This window comes from Dermacentor variabilis, unplaced genomic scaffold, assembly GCF_050947875.1.
Source record: "Dermacentor variabilis isolate Ectoservices unplaced genomic scaffold, ASM5094787v1 scaffold_12, whole genome shotgun sequence".
In the NCBI taxonomy this organism is placed as follows: Eukaryota; Metazoa; Arthropoda; class Arachnida; order Ixodida; family Ixodidae; genus Dermacentor; species Dermacentor variabilis.
In genome coordinates this window covers 52570675-52590625 of record NW_027460280.1, presented here as the reverse complement: position 1 = coordinate 52590625, position 19951 = coordinate 52570675, and positions in this window count along the sequence as shown.

Sequence of the window (19951 nt, the reverse complement as noted above, 5' to 3'; positions counted from 1 at the left end):
ATCCTGGCCAATCGCAACGAAACAAACGTCAACCTCAGCCGCTATAAGAGAGTGCCACCCATCTGCGCCACTCTGTGGGCTCGGCAGCTGTGTGAAAGCACAGTCTACTAATCCATTCATCTTTACCATGCAGACACTCACCGTCGTCGCCAGCACGCTCCTGGTGGCTCTCCTGCCTGCCTACGCCGTACCTGCACCGAATCTCGCCCCCAACTACTTCGAAGATGGCCGTCACAACTGGCGCCATCCACTGACCACTCTGCACGTAACTGTCCCGCCACCAGATGTCGCAATCTTCAATCCAGCCTGGCCAATCGCAACGAAACAAACGTCAACCTCAGCCGCTATAAGAGAGTGCCACCCATCTGCGCCACTCTGTGGGCTCGGTAGCTGTGTGAAAGCACAGTCTACTAATCCATTCATCTTTACCATGCAGACACTCACCGTCGTCGCCAGCACGCTCCTGGTGGCTCTCCTGCCTGCCTACGCCGTACCTGCACCGAATCTCGCCCCCAACTACTTCGAAGATGGCCGTCACAACTGGCGCCATCCACTGACCACTCTGCACGTAACTGTCCCGCCACCAGATGTCGCAATCTTCGATCCAGCCTGGCCAATCGCAACGAAACAAACGTCAACCTCAGCCGCTATAAGAGAGTGCCACCCATCTGCGCCACTCTGTGGGCTCGGTAGCTGTGTGAAAGCACAGTCTACTAATCCATTCATCTTTACCATGCAGACACTCACCGTCGTCGCCAGCACGCTCCTGGTGGCTCTCCTGCCTGCCTACGCCGTACCTGCACCGAATCTCGCCCCCAACTACTTCGAAGATGGCCGTCACAACTGGCGCCATCCACTGACCACTCTGCACGTAACTGTCCCGCCACCAGATGTCGCAATCTTCAATCCAGCCTGGCCAATCGCAACGAAACAAACGTCAACCTCAGCCGCTATAAGAGAGTGCCACCCATCTGCGCCACTCTGTGGGCTCGGTAGCTGTGTGAAAGCACAGTCTACTAATCCATTCATCTTTAACATGCAGACACTCACCGTCGTCGCCAGCACGCTCCTGGTGGCTCTCCTGCCTGCCTACGCCGTACCTGCACCGAATCTCGCCCCCAACTACTTCGAAGATGGCCGTCACAACTGGCGCCATCCACTGACCACTCTGCACGTAACTGTCCCGCCACCAGATGTCGCAATCTTCGATCCAGCCTGGCCAATCGCAACGAAACAAACGTCAACCTCAGCCGCTATAAGAGAGTGCCACCCATCTGCGCCGCTCTGTGGGCTCGGTAGCTGTGTGAAAGCACAGTCTACTAATCCATTCATCTTTACCAGGCAGGTTGGTAACTCGCAGGTTCTGTTTTGTAAAAAATCAAGCAATTACTTCTTAGTACAGCTGCCGAGCCCGCAGTGCTGTGTTGTTATTATTGTCGAATGTTCGCAAGTGATCCGTTCTTTAATACTTTTGGCAGGGGATATTGAAACTAACCCGGGACCCACGCTAGATTCTGTGCTCGCTGAACTAAGAATTGTGTCCGCAGGCCAAACCAAACTAATCTCTGAACTTCAGACTGTTAAAGATCACCTGCTATCTACGGACGTAACATTGACTGACGTATGCAAGCGTTTGACTGATCTTGAAGCACATTACAGTCGGCTCTCAAGCATGCGCACTGAATTAGATGACCTCAAAACTTTAAGCGCTAAAATAACCCGCCAGTATCATGACCTTGAATCCCGTATAGACGACAGCGAAAACCACTCGCGCCGAAACAATCTTATATTTTATGGCATTCATGATCCCAATCCTAAAGAATCCTTCGCTCATTCTGAAGCAATAGTCATTCGTCACATCAGTGACAACCTTCAACTAACCACCGATCCTTCACATATAGAACGCGCACACCACCTTGGACGCTATTCACCTGATCGTGTCCGGCCTTTGATCGTAACATTTAACTCATTTAAAGTCAAACAGTCAATTTTATCGCAAGGAAAGAAATTCAAAGACACAAATTTCAGCGTTGGTGAAGATTTCTCACCCTCAGTCCGGCATGCCCGAAAGCATCTAGTAACCTTCGCCAAAACAAAATCTACAGCATTTAAGTTGAGCTTCAAAACATTGTTCATCGGTTCAAAACGTTACGTATTTGATGAATCCTCCCAGAGAGTAAAGGAACTAACGTAGCAATCACCACGATGTCAATTATCCTCAAGCACACCCCAATCAGCACCGCAAACTACCCTATATCTTTCCGCAGTTTTTACGAATATTCGCAGCTTTATTTCAAAACGTGAACTCGTCTCTAATCTTGTTTCATCCTCCAGCAGCAACTTACTCGTATTAACAGAAACATGGCTTAATAGTGACGTCACTGATCACGAGATCCTGGCTGACTTGCCGAATTTTCAAGTATTCCGCAAGGACCGCGATGGCAGAAAGGGAGGAGGAGTGCTCATAGCGGTTAGCCAGGAACTACCATCCACATTGATTAATCTTTCATCCGATCTCGAGACACTATGGATAAAATGTCAAGCCACACCCCAATCCGTTTTACTGGGCGTGTGCTACAGACCCCCGCAAAGAAACCCTGAATTCCCTGGCAAACTTAATTCCGTACTAAGTGAACTTTCAACCAAGCACCCTAATACACATATAATCTTGTTGGGTGACTTTAACTTTCCAAACATTGATTGGCCTAACCTAACTGTTGACGGAGGATGCCACAGCGAGGCAATCGAGTTTATAAATGTTTGCCTTAATTTTAACCTTACTCAAATCATATCCAAACCAACCCGTGTAACCCAAGATTGTGAAAGCATTTTAGACTTAATACTAACCAGTATCCCTGAAACCATAAAATCTATCTCATACTTGCCAAAAATAAGTGACCACAAAGTAGTTCAAGCCGACTTTATAATTACTCCACTAAAACGACAAGCCACCAAAAAGACCATACGACTCTACGACAAGGGAAATTACACCGCTATAAATAACGAACTAAATCATTTTCTTCCAATATTCCAAGAAAATTTTCATTGTCGCTCACTGCATGAAAACTGGACGCTATTTAAGGATAAAATAGATATATTAGTCGACAAATTCATCCCTAAATTTAGTTTCCGTGCCTGCTCTCAAAAACCATGGTTTACTAAAACACTTAAAAGACTAGAAAACAAAAAAAAACGCCTCTTCCGCTCCGCCAAGCTGCGGGATAATGAAAACTCCTGGCTGAAATATTATACAGCTGAAAAAACATATCTAACGGCAATTCGCAACGCTAAGCATTCTTTTTTCCACGCTGACTTGCCGAAAATGCTGACTACGAACCCAAGAAAATCCTGGCAGATTATAAACCCAAACCACGCATCCACTGTCGCTCTAACGAAAGAATCAGGTGAAGTGGCTACTGACTTTGAATGTGCTAATATATTTAACGCCGCGTTTTCATCCGTATTTAGTAAAGAAACCGACAGGCCACCCCCTGTACACTCCAATGTCTTCGGAACTGCTATGCCGCCAATTTTCTTTGTCGCATCTGGAATTTCTGCCATAATCGACAAACTTAAACTATCTTCATCAGCCGGGATCGATAACATTAACTCAAAATTTCTAAGGAACACTCAAAACATTTGTGCATCATTTTTGTGTTTACTGTACTCACAGTCACTTTCCACGGGCCAGCTTCCTGCTGATTGGAAATACGGAAAGGTCATTACAGTCTTCAAGTCAGGTATCAGAGAATCACCGCTAAACTACCGACCCATTTCTTTAACCAGTATCCCGTGCAAAATCATGGAGCATGTCATTTACACACATATCATGGACTTTCTCGATTCGAATAATTTCTTCAATCCTGCGCAGCATGGATTTCGCAGGGGTTTCTCGTGCGAAACACAACTGGCCATGTTTGCGCACGACTTACATGCAAAATTAGACTGCAATTTTCAGACTGACGCCATATTTCTGGACTTCGCGAAAGCGTTCGACAAGGTACCCCATAAACGCCTTCTACTCAAACTTTCACTGTTGAATCTTCACCCCGACATCATAAATTGGATCCGTGAATTTTTAAATAACCGCTCTCAGGCTGTTTTTGTGAACAATGCTACCTCTGCTTCCCTTCCAGTAACATCAGGCGTTCCGCAAGGGTCCGTCCTTGGCCCGCTTTTATTCCTTTTATACATTAACGACCTACCAACTCATGTATCTTGTAATATCCGAATGTTTGCCGATGACTGTGTTATTTATCGCACTATTACCAACGCCTCTGATCAATTAACCCTTCAAAGTGATCTTAACCATGTAAAGCAATGGTGCGATGATTGGCTCATGGAACTTAACCCTCACAAATGCAAAACCTTATCTTTAAACCGCCGCCGCTTTCCACTTGTTTTTTCTTATGCGATTAGCAGCGTTCCTGCCGAAGCAATTCAATCGTTTAAGTATCTGGGAGTCACTTTCTGCCATGACCTTTCTTGGGCTTTGCACGTCACTAACGTCATATCATCTGCAAATAAAACACTTGGATTTTTGCGACGTCATCTACATAACGCACCTAAGAACGTAAAATTGCTCGCTTATAAAACTCTCGTGCGAACAAAATTGGAATATGCTTCACCAATTTGGAACCCGCGACAAGCTTATATTCAAGACGCCCTTGAGTCACTTCAAAACCGTGCCACTAGATTCATTCATCGTTCGTATTCTTATGATGTGAGTGTGTCATCACTAAAATTAGAATCTCATTTACCCCTTCTCTCATGTCGCCGCCGTATCGCCAGTCTTTGTTTATTCTATAAACTCTTTCATAGCTCGATGGGCATCCCGCCATACATTGTTCCACCAACACGCATATCTAACCGCACTGGTCATCCTCTTCAAGTCGCGCGCCCACGTGCACGCACCGTTACCTTTTCTACGTCATTTTTTCCTCGTACAGCTGCTGACTGGAATGGCCTTCCGGGCGACACCGCTGCCATCCCTTGTCCATCCACCTTCATAGAAAGCGTCACCAATCACCTTTCACCATAGACTAACACATGGTTTCTCCTTATTTCTGTGTAACCCACCCCTGATGTAATACCCCGTTACGGGGTCTTTAAGGAATAAAAAAATTACCGACGATTACGTTACTTCCTAATGCGAAATTTGAGCGCAGCAAAGAAGCTGTTTCACCTTTTCGATAGATTGAGGCAAAGAAATCGAGCAACACATGTATGCGCCATCACAGAATTTTTTTTTGTATTTCCCGTACTCCTGGATCATCTCGACGGCGGCGACGGTAAGCTTCTGCTTCGGCGGCACGCACCTCTGGATTCTGACGGCGACGGCGCTGGGCCTCTGCTCTGGCAGCTCGTTTAGCAGCAGCAGCAGCAGCAGCAGACGGAGGACTTCCATCGGTCGTCTCGCTCATGGCTCAGAAAGAACTGGCAGATAATTTCGCAGTGGCGAACGGCAGCGGCAATTTCGGCTCGGGCGGTGCACATATACAGATCCGCCGCCACCGATCTGGCTCTCTGATTGCCACCGCACAGGGCGAACGGCAGCGGCAATTTCGGCTCGGGCGGTGCACATATACAGATCCGCCGCCACCGATCTGGCTCTCTGATTGCCACCGCACAGGGGTTGCATTGGAGGAGGAGCGAAGAAAGGAATTAAGTTCGAGCCGGCGCTTTGACAACCGGAGACTCGCAGGAAGAGGGGGGAGGGGGGCGGCGTGTACACCCAGCGGCAAACGATGGGGGCAGAAGCGCGCGCAGCAAGCGGACAACACGATAAAGGGAGGAGGGAAGAGATAGCAGCGACTGACTGATGCCGCTGACGCCGATAGTGAGTCAACCCCAGCTGCGGAGTTGGTTTCAGGGACAACGCCGCCGATGCCGACACAAACAATATGATACCCTCGCTTCCGCAGCGCTAAGAACCAGGTCTAGCCGTGGGAAGGTGGTCACGTATTCGTCGACGTGCCGGGGCCTACGTGAAATAACCGGCGCGTCGGCAACTGAAGAGCACCCTATCCGCCACACAAGAACAGGGGGGGGGGGGACCCTTTCCTCCTCTTTCTGCATGGCGGCGACGGTGTTCTATGCAGTCACGTTATCTTGACTCTCTAGCGGCGTCAGCGGCATCCAGCGGTATCAGTCGGTCGCTGCTAGCGCTGGGGGGATGACAGGGGGGCGGAGCTGGTTACGAGGCCGACGACAACGCCGACGACGACGCGAAACCCAGGAACGGACGCCAAAGAGCTGCGCTCTAAAATGAAATGAAATGAGATTGCGGAATGGCCTTTTCGGCTGCAGAAATAATGCAATTGGTAAACTTTTCATTAATTTCCTCAATGCTTAGGTCCGCTAAAATAAGTTCCTCCAGTCTGGCGCTTTCCGTAAAAACAGCCCAGTCTGCCATTTGTAACTTCCAGTGGCGTGGTTTGTGGGGTAGAATGGGTAGTGTTGATGTAAGGTGGATTAAAGCAGGTAAATGATCACTGCCATATGGATTCTCCAGTACGTTCCATTTAAAATCGCTAAATATATCCGGAGAGCAAAATGCTAAATCAATGCAGCTAAAAGTACGTGAACTCGGTGAAAAATGAGTTGGCGCACCTGAATTTAAAATACAGATGTTGTTTGTTAAAATAAAATCTCCGATAATTAAGTTGTCCTCTTTGGTCATTCTTATCGCTGCCCCAAAGAGTGCAATGAGCATTAAAATCTCCAACTAAAACAAAAGGCTTCGGCAGCCGGCTAATTACATTTTCCACGTCTCGAGTTGTGAAATGGGTATGGGGAGGGATGTACAACGAACAGATGGTGACAGTCTTAAAAGTTAGAACGGTGACAGCTACTGCCTCAAATGCAGTATTTAGTGAAACGTTCCGTGTAGGGATGCCGCCTTGAGCGACAATAGCGACACCTCCTGATAGACGGCTGGAGTGTTCGCGGTCCTTTCTTATAAAGCCTTTAAGAAAATTTGTATGCTTTGTTCCTAGGTTCGTTTCTTGAAGGCAGAATGCCACTGGTGATAACTTATTTATAATGTCTTTGATGTCACCTAGATTGTGAATTAGGCCTCTGCAATTCCAATGAATGATGAAAGCCATGCTATTGGGATTGGAAAAAAAGTTACTTGTGTATGTGAGCTTACGGGTTGTAGGTGACATGTATTTAAAAGCTGATTACTCTTATGAAAGGTGGTAACCGTTCAGGTTACCTTTCCTTTTCTCAGCGAAGGTATAATATGCTTATCCTTCCGTAAGCGCTCCAAGGAACGCTGGTCTTTTGGCGTCAATGACGCCGGGGTTTTCGGATCGACCTCCATCGCCTTTTCCGAGGCGCTGGACGATCGAGAGCCAGGTGCCGAGACGCGGGTCTCGGGCCGTGGGGTACGGTTCAACTTCGGGCCCTGCGGCACTGTGGTCTGCTGGGCCGTCTTCGTTGCTGATGGAGCAGCACTGGCTGCAGCCACCAAGGGGGCGGTTGGGGTTTCTACAGGGGAACCGAACGTGGACCCTGTAGATTCCTGAGGCCGGTGTGACGCTGCCCCCTGCCGCGTCACACTGGCATAGCTTGCTTGAGGTAAGTGCCCTAGCCTTTTCCTCGCTTCGTTGAATGAAATCTTTTCCTTTACTGTGATTGCAATTATTTCTTTTTCTCTTTTCCAGCAAAGGCAGCTCCGCGAGTAAGCAGGATGATCGCCCTTGCAATTGACACATTGTGCGGGAGCATTGCAGTTGTCAGATGGATGGTCGTTGGCACTACAATTCGCGCATGTTTCCTTTCCTCTGCATGATTGAGATGCATGCCCGAACCTCTGGCACTTGAAACACCGCCTTGGGATGGGTATGTACGGTCTGACGTTGATTTTCAGATATCCTGCGTCGAGTGAACTAGAGACAGTGCTACTACCAAATGTCAAAATCACATGTTTCTTCGGGATCTGTTGGTCATTCCATCGCAGTGTGATTCTCTGAACCTTAATTACGTTTTGCTCCTGAGATCCTTCGAGGAGCTCTTCGTCGCTGAGGTTCAAGAAGTCTTCTTCAGATATAACTCCCCTGCTAGTGTTGAGTGAGCGGTGTGGAGAGATTGTTACTTTGATGTCACCGATATTGGTGAGTTCGGCGAGCTTTTCTAGTTGACCTTTCTTGGTCAGTTCAAGGAGGAGGTCTCCGCTAGCCATCTTTAAGGCCTTGTAACCCGATCCATTTGTGCTTGCTAGGCATTTCGATACTATGATTGGTGACAGTTTTCTAACGGTGGTGTTGCCTTCACTATGAAGAACATGGTATTTCGGAAATGCGTCTTCGCTTGGTTTTAAAAAGAACTGCAAAGTTGCTTCGGTGCGACCTCTTTTCAGAGGCCGATCTGAAAGTCGCGGGAACGCTTCTGCCATTGGATGGTTTCAAAATTCGGTGGCGGTGGTAGCCACCCACCACGGAGCCCAACAAGGGAACGCTACAGGTTCCAAGAAACCTGCAGACGCCAGCTATACAGCGCCTCTATAACCTAATGTATATACCCAAGGCTGAATATATCACACACGGTTAACCCTTGCCGCCAGGAACAACGGAAGTAATAAGAAGTGAAGAGAAGACAGGAAAGATGGGAAAGTGGGAGAGAAAGACGAAGATTGGAGAGGAGGACAGGAAAAGGCGACTGCCGATTTCCTTCAGGTGGGTCAGTCTGGAGGTGCCGTCTATGTGAAGCCGAGGCCGAAGAGGTGTGTTGCCTCCGCCGGGGGGCCTTAAAGGTCCAAACATCCAGCATCGGCTCAACCCCCAGGATCCCCCTTTCCCCGCACACGGCTAAGCTGCGCACGGCTACACGCGGGAGGGTCCAACCCTCGCGGGCTCGGGTACGCGGTGTCGCAACACACCAAACGCCTGCTGACACAGACGCCCCTGCGGGGAAAGAATATTGTGAAAAATAACTAGGGTGTATTTGGATCCGACTGCTGGTACGATCTGTTGGGAACTCGGCGCTGACGCCCGTGGTTGTACCTGGGTCGCAAGCCCCAAGGGTAGCGTTGGCCTGGCGGCCTGGGGTACAACTACAAGCATCCGAAGGTCCCGGCAAAGCATGAGTCGACAGGTAACAACGAAACAACTTGTTTATTTTAACATCGCAAAGAGTTGGCGGTCAGGTTTGACCGAAGTAGAGAGACGGGAGAGCACTTCACTCAACGGAAGAAATCGGAGCCCTCCTCTGGCGTCCGGGGGCAGCTGTTTTTATACTCTCGCAGTTGAGGGCAAGAAGGAACCCCTCAAAAGACGAGCACGTGAATGTACAATGGGCTAATGGTGACGCACACTGTCGTAGCGATGCCGTAGCACCATGTCGTGGCGCTGCGCACGATCTCGTAGCACCTGGTCGTGGCGCTGCGCAGCACACTGTCGTGGCGCTGCCGGTCGGACACAATGACTGTAACGAGAAGATGGTCCCTGCTTTGGCATCGCCTGTTTCGGGCACAATGACTGGAACGAGATCCCTGCTTTGGCATCGCCTGTTTCGGGCCCAATAACTGGAATGAGATCCCTGCTTTGGCATCGCCTGTTTCGGGCACAATGACTGGAACGAAATCCCTAGGCGGTCGCATCGCCGCAGACGCGCCTGGAAACACCTGGCGATGAGTGTTGCGGTGACGACGATCGGGCCAAAATGTCCGCCGCCCCGCCGCCGTCGCGCCGGCAAAACCACGTGTCGCAGGCGAAACGCAACAGACCGCCCCGCCGGGGAAAGGAGATCCCGATGGACAGGGGACTGCATCCGCTGTCCGGAGGGATGTCGCTCGATGATGCTCATAACCGAAGTCGGGCGTCCCTTGACGTTTCTTGAGCGCAGCGCACAGAGAAGGCCTCGTTCTCTCGTTCAGGTTCGCACGGGACACTGCAAAGTGACTTCGGGAGAGTTCACATTTTTGTTCTCGTTCCCGGCAAGCGTTAGAACTACGCTGAAAACTCAACCGCTCAGTCAGCAAGCACGGCACAACCCTCACTAAGCCCTGCCAGGCTCTTTCCCCTTTTTATACCACTGCCTAGTTCCTTACAGTAGTCTAGCATCACTCAGAACGCGTCCACAAATTGAAAAATTGCACTAGAAAGCATATCATCACTTTGAAACACTAAACAAAAGCAATATGTTAAAAAAAATCCTGCCTCAGGAAGAAAAACATCAGTAACAAACAATTTTGAGGCTGATTCCTACGTTAGGGGCTTCGACTTAAGCCATCGGCGTTACCGTTGAGACTCCCCTTTTTGTAACGCACCTCAAAGGAATATTGTTGTAAAGCGAGGCTCCAGCGCAGGAGGCGGCCATTTTTGGGAGAGATGGTCTGCAGCCATTGGAGAGGGCAGTGATCCGTCTCAATGATAAACCTCGAGCCGGCTAGATAGCATGACAATTTCTGAACGGCCCACACGAGACATGCACACTCTTTCTCGGTGGCGCTATACGCCTGCTCACGACTGGTCAGCTTACGACTAGCATACAGGACGGGGTGTTCTACTTCTCCATTTTCCCGTTGGCACAGTACAACGCCCATGCCTCGCTCACTAGCATCGCATTGAACAATGAACCCTTTTGTATAGTCTGGCGATCGTAGCACAGGCTGGCTTGTTAGGGCACTCTTTAGGGCGCTAAAAGCTCTTTCCTTTGTCTCGTCCCAGACGACTGTTTGAGGCTCTGTCTTTCTTAGAGCATCCGTCAGGGGAGCCGCGATATCAGAGTACCTAGGGATGTACCTCTGATAGTAGCCGGCGACACCTAAGAACGACCGAATATCGGTCTTCGTGCGCGGTTGCGGAAAGTCTCGCACAGCGGCCACTTTTATTTCAGAGGGGCGGCGACGACCCTGACCAATCACGTGACCGAGGTAGACAACCTCGGCCTGTGCTAACTGGCACTTAGGAGCCTTTACTGTCAAGCCTGCTTCGCGCAGGCGGGTTAGCACTGCCCGCAAGTGTGTCATATGCTCAGACCAGGATGCGGAGAATATCGCTACGTCGTCTAGATACGGTAAAGTGAATTCTTGCTGTCCCCGCAACACTTTATCCATGAGACTTGAAAAACAGTATGGCGCGTTCTTCAAACCAAAACTCAACACTTTAGGACGGAATGTTCCCATTGGTGAAATGAACGCCGCATACCTACTAGCCTCTTCTGTAAGTGGAACCTGCCAATAACCCCTGACAAGATCTAGGGTGGAAATAAACTGAGCGCTACTAACTTTCTCAAGGCGCTCCTCGATGTTAGGGATCGGATAAATTTGATCCTTAGTGATGGAATTAAGCCTGCGGTAGTCGACGCAAGGACGAGGTTCCTTGCCCGGTACCTCAACTAAAATCAAAGGGGAGGTATAATCACTCTCACCTGCCTCAATAACACCGAGCTGTAGCATTTTCTTTACCTCAGCCTCCATAATATCGCTCTGGCGGGGTGACACCCGATACGCCTTGGATCGTACTGGCTCTGGGGAGGTAAGTTCAATATCATGAGTAAGTACAGAAGTCCTACCAGGCCTCTCAGAGAACAGACCTTGAAACTCTCGTAATAGCTGGTGTAGTTCGGTTTTCTGCTCAGGCGACAGCGGTGCTTTACTGATAAGGTCACTAATGACTTGACCGGTGTCTTCCCTGTTCGTCACTGAGCCTAGTCCCGGAAGCTCGACCGGAAGCTCTTCAGGAACGTTTACCATCATGCACACCACTGCTTCCCTTTGTCTATAAGGTTTGAGCAGATTACAGTGGTAAACTTGCTGTGCTTTCCGCTTTCCTGGCAGACTTACCACGTAGTTAACGTCCGACAGTTTCTGAACAATTCGTGCTGGGCCCTCCCACTGCACGTCTAGTTTGTTGTTTAGCGATGTGCGCAATATCATGACCTCATCGCCAACCTCAAAACGACGGGCCCTGGCTGTCCGATCATAATAAACCTTGGCCCTCTGCTGGGCCTTGGTCATTGCTTCACCTGACAACTCCTGTGCCCTTCTTAAGCGTTCGAGGAGCTTAAGCACGTACTCCATCACGACTGGGTCGTCGCCCCTACCTTCCCATGATTCTCGAAGCATGCGAAGCGGAGATCGAAGCGAGCGACCGTACACCAGTTCAGCTGGCGAAAACCCCGTAGCCGCATGCGGCGCGGTCCTTAAAGCAAACATCACCCCAGGCAGACACAGCTCCCAGTCAGTTTGATGTTCAAAACACAAGGCTCTCAACACGCGCTTCATGACGGAGTGGAGCTTCTCAACGGAATTCGACTGTGGGTGGTACACTGAGCTGTGTAGCAGCTTTACCCCACACCTTTCGAGAAAAGTTGTCGTCAAAGCGCTAGTAAACACTGTGCCCTGATCTGATTGAATTTCTGCAGGAAAACCAACTCGCGCAAATATGGACAGTAGTGCATTAACTATCTCAACTGAGCTGAGTTCTTTAAGCGGCACTGCTTCAGGGAACTTTGTCGCTGGGCAGATCACAGTCAAAATGTGTCTGTACCCCGTGGCTGTTACCGGCAGAGGTCCCACTGTATCAATAACGAGCCGTCTAAAAGGCTCCGTAATGATAGGTACCAATTTCAACGGCGCCCTCGATTTGTCCCCTGGTTTGCCCACCCGCTGACAAGTGTCACATGTCCTCACGAAATGGTCTGCGTCCCGAAAACACCCTGGCCAATAGTACTCTTGCAAGAGACGGTCCTTAGTTTTCTTAACTCCTAGGTGTCCGGACCACGAACCCCCGTGTGACAAGCGCAACAGATCCTGGCGATAGCATTGAGGCACGATCAGCTGATCGAACTCCACTCCTCTTCGGTCTAGATACTTCCGGTACAGGACTCCACCTCTTTCCACAAAACGCGCAGTTTTCCTGGCGATACCTTCTTTGACATTGCAGCGCACGTTTTCCAGGCTGCCATCCTTTCTTTGCTCGGCTATCAAAGCCGACCGGCTGACTTTTAGCAACCTATCAAGTCCGTCTGACGTAGGCGCGATGAGCAAATCAGTAGATAGCTCTTCTAACTTTCCCGAATCGGGATTTTCCTCTCCAGTATCTGGCGCCTTCAACGCTACAGACTCAATTTTATTCAGTTCGGGCGTGCTCTGAATATCAGCTTGCTGCGCCTCTGACCCTTTTTCGTTGTTTGATAACGTCGGCCCCGCAACTACCGCCTTTGCAGCGAGCTCCCGAACCTTCGATCTGGTTAAGGCCTGAACACTAGCTTCACCAAACAAAAGCCCCTTCTCGCGCAGGAGGTGATCGGACCTGTTTGAAAATAGGTACGGGTACTGGGGTGGCAGCATAGATGACACTGCCGCCTCTGTCTCAAGCGCTCCGAAAGGTCCTTCAATAAGCACTTTTGCTACTGGCAGACACACGCTATGAGCTTCCACGGCTTGCTTGATCCACGCGCACTCGCCCGTGAACATATGGGGTTCTACGTAAGATGGGTGAACTACATCCATCGTAGCTGCGGAATCGCGAAGCACTCGGCACTCTTTCCCGTTCACGAGGAGGTCTCGCATGTAAGGCTCGAGAAGCTTCATGTTCTCGTCCGTGCTGCCTATTGAAAAAAACACAACTTTTGGTGTTGTTTCCGGACACTGCGCCGAAAAGTGACCCGGCTTCTGGCACGTATAACAAACGCCCGCTCGCCTCATCTCGAACCGCTTTCTGCGTTCGGCTTCGGCTGCCGTCTCTTTACGTTTGGTCGGATTGCTTTCACTCGCATCCTCACTACGCGTGTCCCCCTTAAATCTCATGGGCGTGAACCTTGGCCTCTCAGACTTGGAGCCAAATTCACCCTTTTGACCGTCCTTAGCTCCGCGAGCTCGACGCGTCACAAACTCCTCGGCTAGCTCAGCGGCTCTAGCCACCGTACTCACGTCTGGCCTATCCAAGACCCAGTATCGCACGTTCTCCGGTAACCGACTATAAAACTGTTCTAGCCCGAAACACTGCAGAACTTTATCGTGGTCACCAAACGCTTTCTCTTCTTTGAGCCACTCCTGCATGTTCGACATAAGCCTATACGCAAACTCTGTATATGACTCACTTTTGCCTTTCTCATTTTCCCGAAACTTCCGACGGAACGCTTCCGCAGACAGCCGGTACTTTTTTAGCAGACTCGATTTTACTTTGTCGAAATCCTCTGCTTCCTCTCTATCCAAGCGAGCGACTACGTCGGCCGCCTCGCCGGGTAACAAAGTGAGCAAGCGCTGTGGCCACGTTTCCCGAGAGAACCCCTGCTTCTCGCACGTTCGCTCAAAGTTAACCAGGAACAAACCAATGTCCTCTCCAAGCTTAAACGGCCGCATCAGGTCAGTCATTTTGAACAATACGCGTTCTCCTGCACCGTGTGCCTGACTTCCATTACGAGCGCGTTCCATCTCTATCTCGAGACGCTTCATTTCCAAAGCGTGTTGACGGTCACGCTCTTCTTTTTTCTCTTGTTGCTCTCGCTCTTTCTGTTCTTTACGTTCGCGCTCTTCTCTTTTTGCAGTCTCCCTCTCTTCAATAGTCTCAAGGCATTCCGACAGCTCGTCATCCTCAGCCTCTAACTCAAGAATAGCCTTTATCAGTTCTGGTTTTCTGAGTTTGTCTGAGACATCCAGACCCAACTCTCTTGCAAGCTCCAACAATTTCGGTTTGCGCAACGACTTCAAATCCATGGCTGCTCTGAATGCTGCTTTCTCTACTGCTTACTATTGTCTTGCCGCAAACTAACCCGGCAGCAACGACAACCACAATTACCAGCTCTGTTTCTGACACTAACAAAAAGCCTGGCAAAGCTCAGAAGAAGAAAGTCCCGCACTCACCAAACCTCGCAGGCAGGAATTCCGCGCAGTCGTTCCGCTGCAGGCAACCAGTCGTCACACAGGGCTCGTTGCACTGCTCCCGGATCGTCGTTGAGCTGCTCAGCATACTGTCAACTGCATCTCTTTGCTGCTGGCCTCCGTTGTCGTGATCTCGCCGCTGGCAGACAGTTGTTTGAAGTCGTAGGCGATCTCACCGCTGGCAACCAGATATTTGGATCGCGACACTGGAGCGATCGGATGGGAACTCGGCGCTGACGCCCGTGGTTGTACCTGGGTCGCAAGCCCCAAGGGTAGCGTTGGCCTGGCGGCCTGGGGTACAACTACAAGCATCCGAAGGTCCCGGCAAAGCATGAGTCGACAGGTAACAACGAAACAACTTGTTTATTTTAACATCGCAAAGAGTTGGCGGTCAGGTTTGACCGAAGTAGAGAGACGGGAGAGCACTTCACTCAACGGAAGAAATCGGAGCCCTCCTCTGGCGTCCGGGGGCAGCTGTTTTTATACTCTCGCAGTTGAGGGCAAGAAGGAACCCCTCAAAAGACGAGCACGTGAATGTACAATGGGCTAATGGTGACGCACACTGTCGTAGCGATGCCGTAGCACCATGTCGTGGCGCTGCGCACGATCTCGTAGCACCTGGTCGTGGCGCTGCGCAGCACACTGTCGTGGCGCTGCCGGTCGGACACAATGACTGTAACGAGAAGATGGTCCCTGCTTTGGCATCGCCTGTTTCGGGCACAATGACTGGAACGAGATCCCTGCTTTGGCATCGCCTGTTTCGGGCCCAATAACTGGAATGAGATCCCTGCTTTGGCATCGCCTGTTTCGGGCACAATGACTGGAACGAAATCCCTAGGCGGTCGCATCGCCGCAGACGCGCCTGGAAACACCTGGCGATGAGTGTTGCGGTGACGACGATCGGGCCAAAATGTCCGCCGCCCCGCCGCCGTCGCGCCGGCAAAACCACGTGTCGCAGGCGAAACGCAACAGGTGTCTAGATCTGCTTTTCATGCATTTATTCCTGGCTGCTCAAAGAATCTCTTGGCCAGAATTGTGCAGGCCTGCAACGAACATTCACTAAAAATTGACATTTTCCACGGACATTTGCCCACTTTCCGGGCAGCTCTCGAACTCATTTGATGACCAGTTTCCAGAAATGACGGTGTTCCTTTTTTTGTGCCTTGAGTGGTGAAGCATTGGTGTATGACATGTGCAAGTTATCTTGTTTATTCGTGTGTATGTGTCCGCCTTGTTCTATGTCAAGAGTACCCTGTACTTATATTTATCCAAGTACACATAAGTATCGTATACTTATGTAATTGCCCAGTCTTCGAGAAATCTCAGTCACTGTTTTTTTCTCTGTTATGTGGTGTATATTGTTGCGTAATGTTTGGTTGTGCTATGTTGCGTTGCGCTGCGTTGTTATGCATGTTACACATTACAAACTGCACTTGTATGGTTTGTGCGTGTTCTGTCCCTGTTTTTGACGTACATACAGAGTGTCCCAACTATCATTCAACAAGATTTAAAGATATGCAAATGCCACATGGCTGGATAGAACCAAGTTTATTTTGTTTGCCGTCGCTTGGAGATACTCAGAATATTTTTCTTTCATTCCACCTAATTACCTAATTAGTCGTAATTAATTAATCAACTTTACAAGTATTACAATTAGATCAAAAGCGCCAATTAGAAAATTGTAGAGCAACATGAAAAGCTCCCGGTACAGCTTTATGTTGCTGAATACGTGTTACATAAAAGTGTTTTTCTGAGCACGAAAGAAGCCCGCGAATGCACGCAAAAAAACTTGTAAAACGCTTAAAGGGAAGCTGAAACACTTTTCGAAAAAAATGAGTTCTCTGCGGCATTCTACAGTTTTGAGTCCCCTGAACACGAATATCTGGTTCAATAAGGGCGGAAACAAACGCAAGTGGCTGTTTTTTCAAGAAAACGCGCACCAGCGCCTCAGGGCATCGCGAGAACGCCGCTGTTGCCCGTGATTGGTCGGGGCAGCTGTGACGTCAATCGCGGCAGTCGCCGGTCGGCGCCACCGCACGCCGCCGCTTCAGAGCGTAGCACGCTGTTCTGTTCTGGCTTCATAGCTGAGTTGTAAGCATTATGGAACGTTCTCGCTGTCTCGGACAGCTTGTATTTTCGCCGTACATGTTCGGACCGACAGCCGATAGGGAAAACGATGGCGGCAATGGCGGTAACTGCGGCAACAACGATGTTGAGTGTGCCAACAGCGAGAGCTATTTGTGCACCTTCTCGCGAGTTGGAAATCTTAGCTGGTACGTATGTTTTTTTTTTTGTCATGTAGCTGCACGTTCCAATGACGGGAGAAAAAATGCGCTAAAGTGTCACTGGGAACTTGCTGCTGGAAGAATGCCGACGCACTAACTTCTCATTAGATTGTAAACACGGGTGCAATTCCGCGATGTCAAGCACCTTGCCGCTGCTTGTCTAAAGTCCCGTGGTTTTTTGAGTGTTGATACACGATCGCGAACATAAGTGCCGCGTTTCAAACCGCGTACATGCAGTGCTGCGAGGTACAGTCACTGAAGTTGCTTATCATACACATCCAGAGATGGCCAGAGGTATTATATGTGCAATATTCATGCTATGGTCCGACGGCTTTGCGATTGTGGCTCGATCAAGAATCGGTATGCGTGCTCCATGCTAGTGTTGACATAAAGATATTAGGCAGTTTTAGCACCGCCATGTGGTAAACACTATAACTGCAACCGTACGTCCAATGTCACGAGGCAAGCCTATATTCCATTTCATACCTCAGGTGCAACGCTGTGGAAGCTACGCACGAAGTCCGGTCACTAAAATTTATTACTGCGCGCGTTTCCGTCTATGCTTCGCAGCGTGCCAGCGGTGTTTGCTCGCACGAGCATGCACGTGAACCTGCCGCGATGGGCAGCTTCACGAAAGAACATGTTACGAAAATCGCAAAAGAAAACAAACGTGAGCGGCGGCGGCGGCAGATCTCTCGTAGCGTCGTTCAGTAAAGCGCAGGACGGAAAGAGGCATGCCAGTACATGCCAGCACGCCGGTCCGGCAGCTCGGTCGCCGCGAATGACGTCACTCTCGCCGGTCCTCTCCTCTGGCAACCACCTCACCCGGCGCTCCGGGAAGCGACGGGGGCGTGTCCGCGGGGGTGATTTAGAAAGCGATTTCCGCCCCTTATATTAACAAAACGAAGAAAAAAATTCGGAACCGTAAATTATTAGGTCTGTTCTTCCCAATCCCAGCAATTCATGAAAATTGAAAACCGTTTCAGCTTCCCTTTAAGCTTCGCCTTTAAGAGAGGAACGCGATAGCATTCAAAGATCCCTGACTGCTTCTCACGCTTTCCAGCAACTGAAGCGTATGTAACCGTAATGTTTACCCGGAAACGCTGGCCGCCAAGGCTATGTACGAAGGCGGGCTTTCTGGTAGAAACGCGACCTCTTGCGTGGCCGCGATGCGATGGAGGCGAGCGCCAGTTGGAGGTATTGCAAAGAACCGGGCGCTCCGCTCCGTGGCCCCCGAGACACCCTACGCGCCGGCGCGCGCAAATGGCGGACGACGCGGCTGGTTTGTGAGTGGTAGAAACGCCGAAGAAAAAGGGTTTCTTTGTGTTTTCGCGATACAGAATTATGTTTTCTCGTATAGTCAAATTACAAACCGAAAGCTATCACGTCTGTAGGTTGTGTTTAAGTCATCGTTCACAATTTTTCTGCGCTTATTTTAGCTTGAGAAATTCAATTGGTTCAGTAAATTTCTTGCGTCAGATGGCGGGCCTGGGTTTGGGTGGTTCGAAATGTTTTTCGCCGAAAGCCAACACCATGAGACTTTTGAAGCGGGTCTCCAACCACCGTGGGGGTATGAAAGAGGCGAATATCCTCCGAATAATCCAGTCATTGGTAATTTGCAACATCACCTACTTTGCTGCGTATCTAAATTGGTACAAGGCTGAAAAAACCAAGCTCAACATCCTCCTACGCGGTGTCTATAAACAAGCCCTCGGCCTCCCCGGTTGCACCAGCACTGACCTCCTCCTTCAACTAGGCGTCCATAACACATTGGACGAGCTAATCGAGGCCCAATGGGGCTCTCAGCTGGAGAGACTCACTCTCACAGCGACGGGCCGCCATATCCTCACCTCGCTCAGTATCACCTGCCACCATCAACACGGCCATAAACACCAGATCCCCTCCACCATACGGGCCTGGATTCAGGCCTACCCTACTCCCAGAAACGCCCACACAACAAACTATCCCGAGCGCAGGCTACAACTTTCCGCCTGCTACAAACCAATACTTACCCCTCGTTACAACGTTACAACAAGATCTACCCAGACATTTACCCCAATCCCACGTGTCATATCTGCAAGGCACAGCCAGCCACACTTCCACGCATGCGTTGGGGCTGTACACAACAATACCCCGACACTAACCCCACGACCCTCTCGTCGAGATGGCACGCTGCCCTGCGTAGCTCCAACCTTGACGACCAACTCTGGGCTACCCAGCAAGCCTGCCAGGCAGCGAAGAGGCAACACCTCGACGTCCCCACGTGGGAGGCCTAGGCCCAGCCACCACCTCTTGCTGGTATCAATAAAGTTTATTCGGTCAGTCAAACGACGTCCGACGCCGACACCGAATTTTCTGCGACACGGACTCTTTAACGTTATCGCGTTAATACATGCCGAATACATGCCTTGAGCGGCCAGTTGCGCGGCCATATTGCGTGTATTCGCGGGCTTCTTTCACGCTCAGAAAAACACTTTTATGTAGCACGTATTCAACCTCAAGAAGCTGCACCGAGAGCTTTTTATGTTGCTCTACAATTTTCTCATTGACGCTTTTCATCTAATTGTAATATTTGAGAAGTTGATTGAATGATTATGACTAACGGCCTTGAAGAAGACAAGTCCCCTTGTCGAAACGTTGGCTCCTGCTTTTACCTTGTTCTCGTTTTGCTCATCGTCTTGAATTTCCATCTCCCGCCTTTCCCGTGTTTTACGACTAATTGTGTAATTTGGCAGAATGCAAAAAATAATCTAAGTAGCTCTAAGCGACGGCAAACATTACCTTGGTTCTGTCTAGCTATGTGGCATCGGCATATATTTAAATCTTGGTGCAT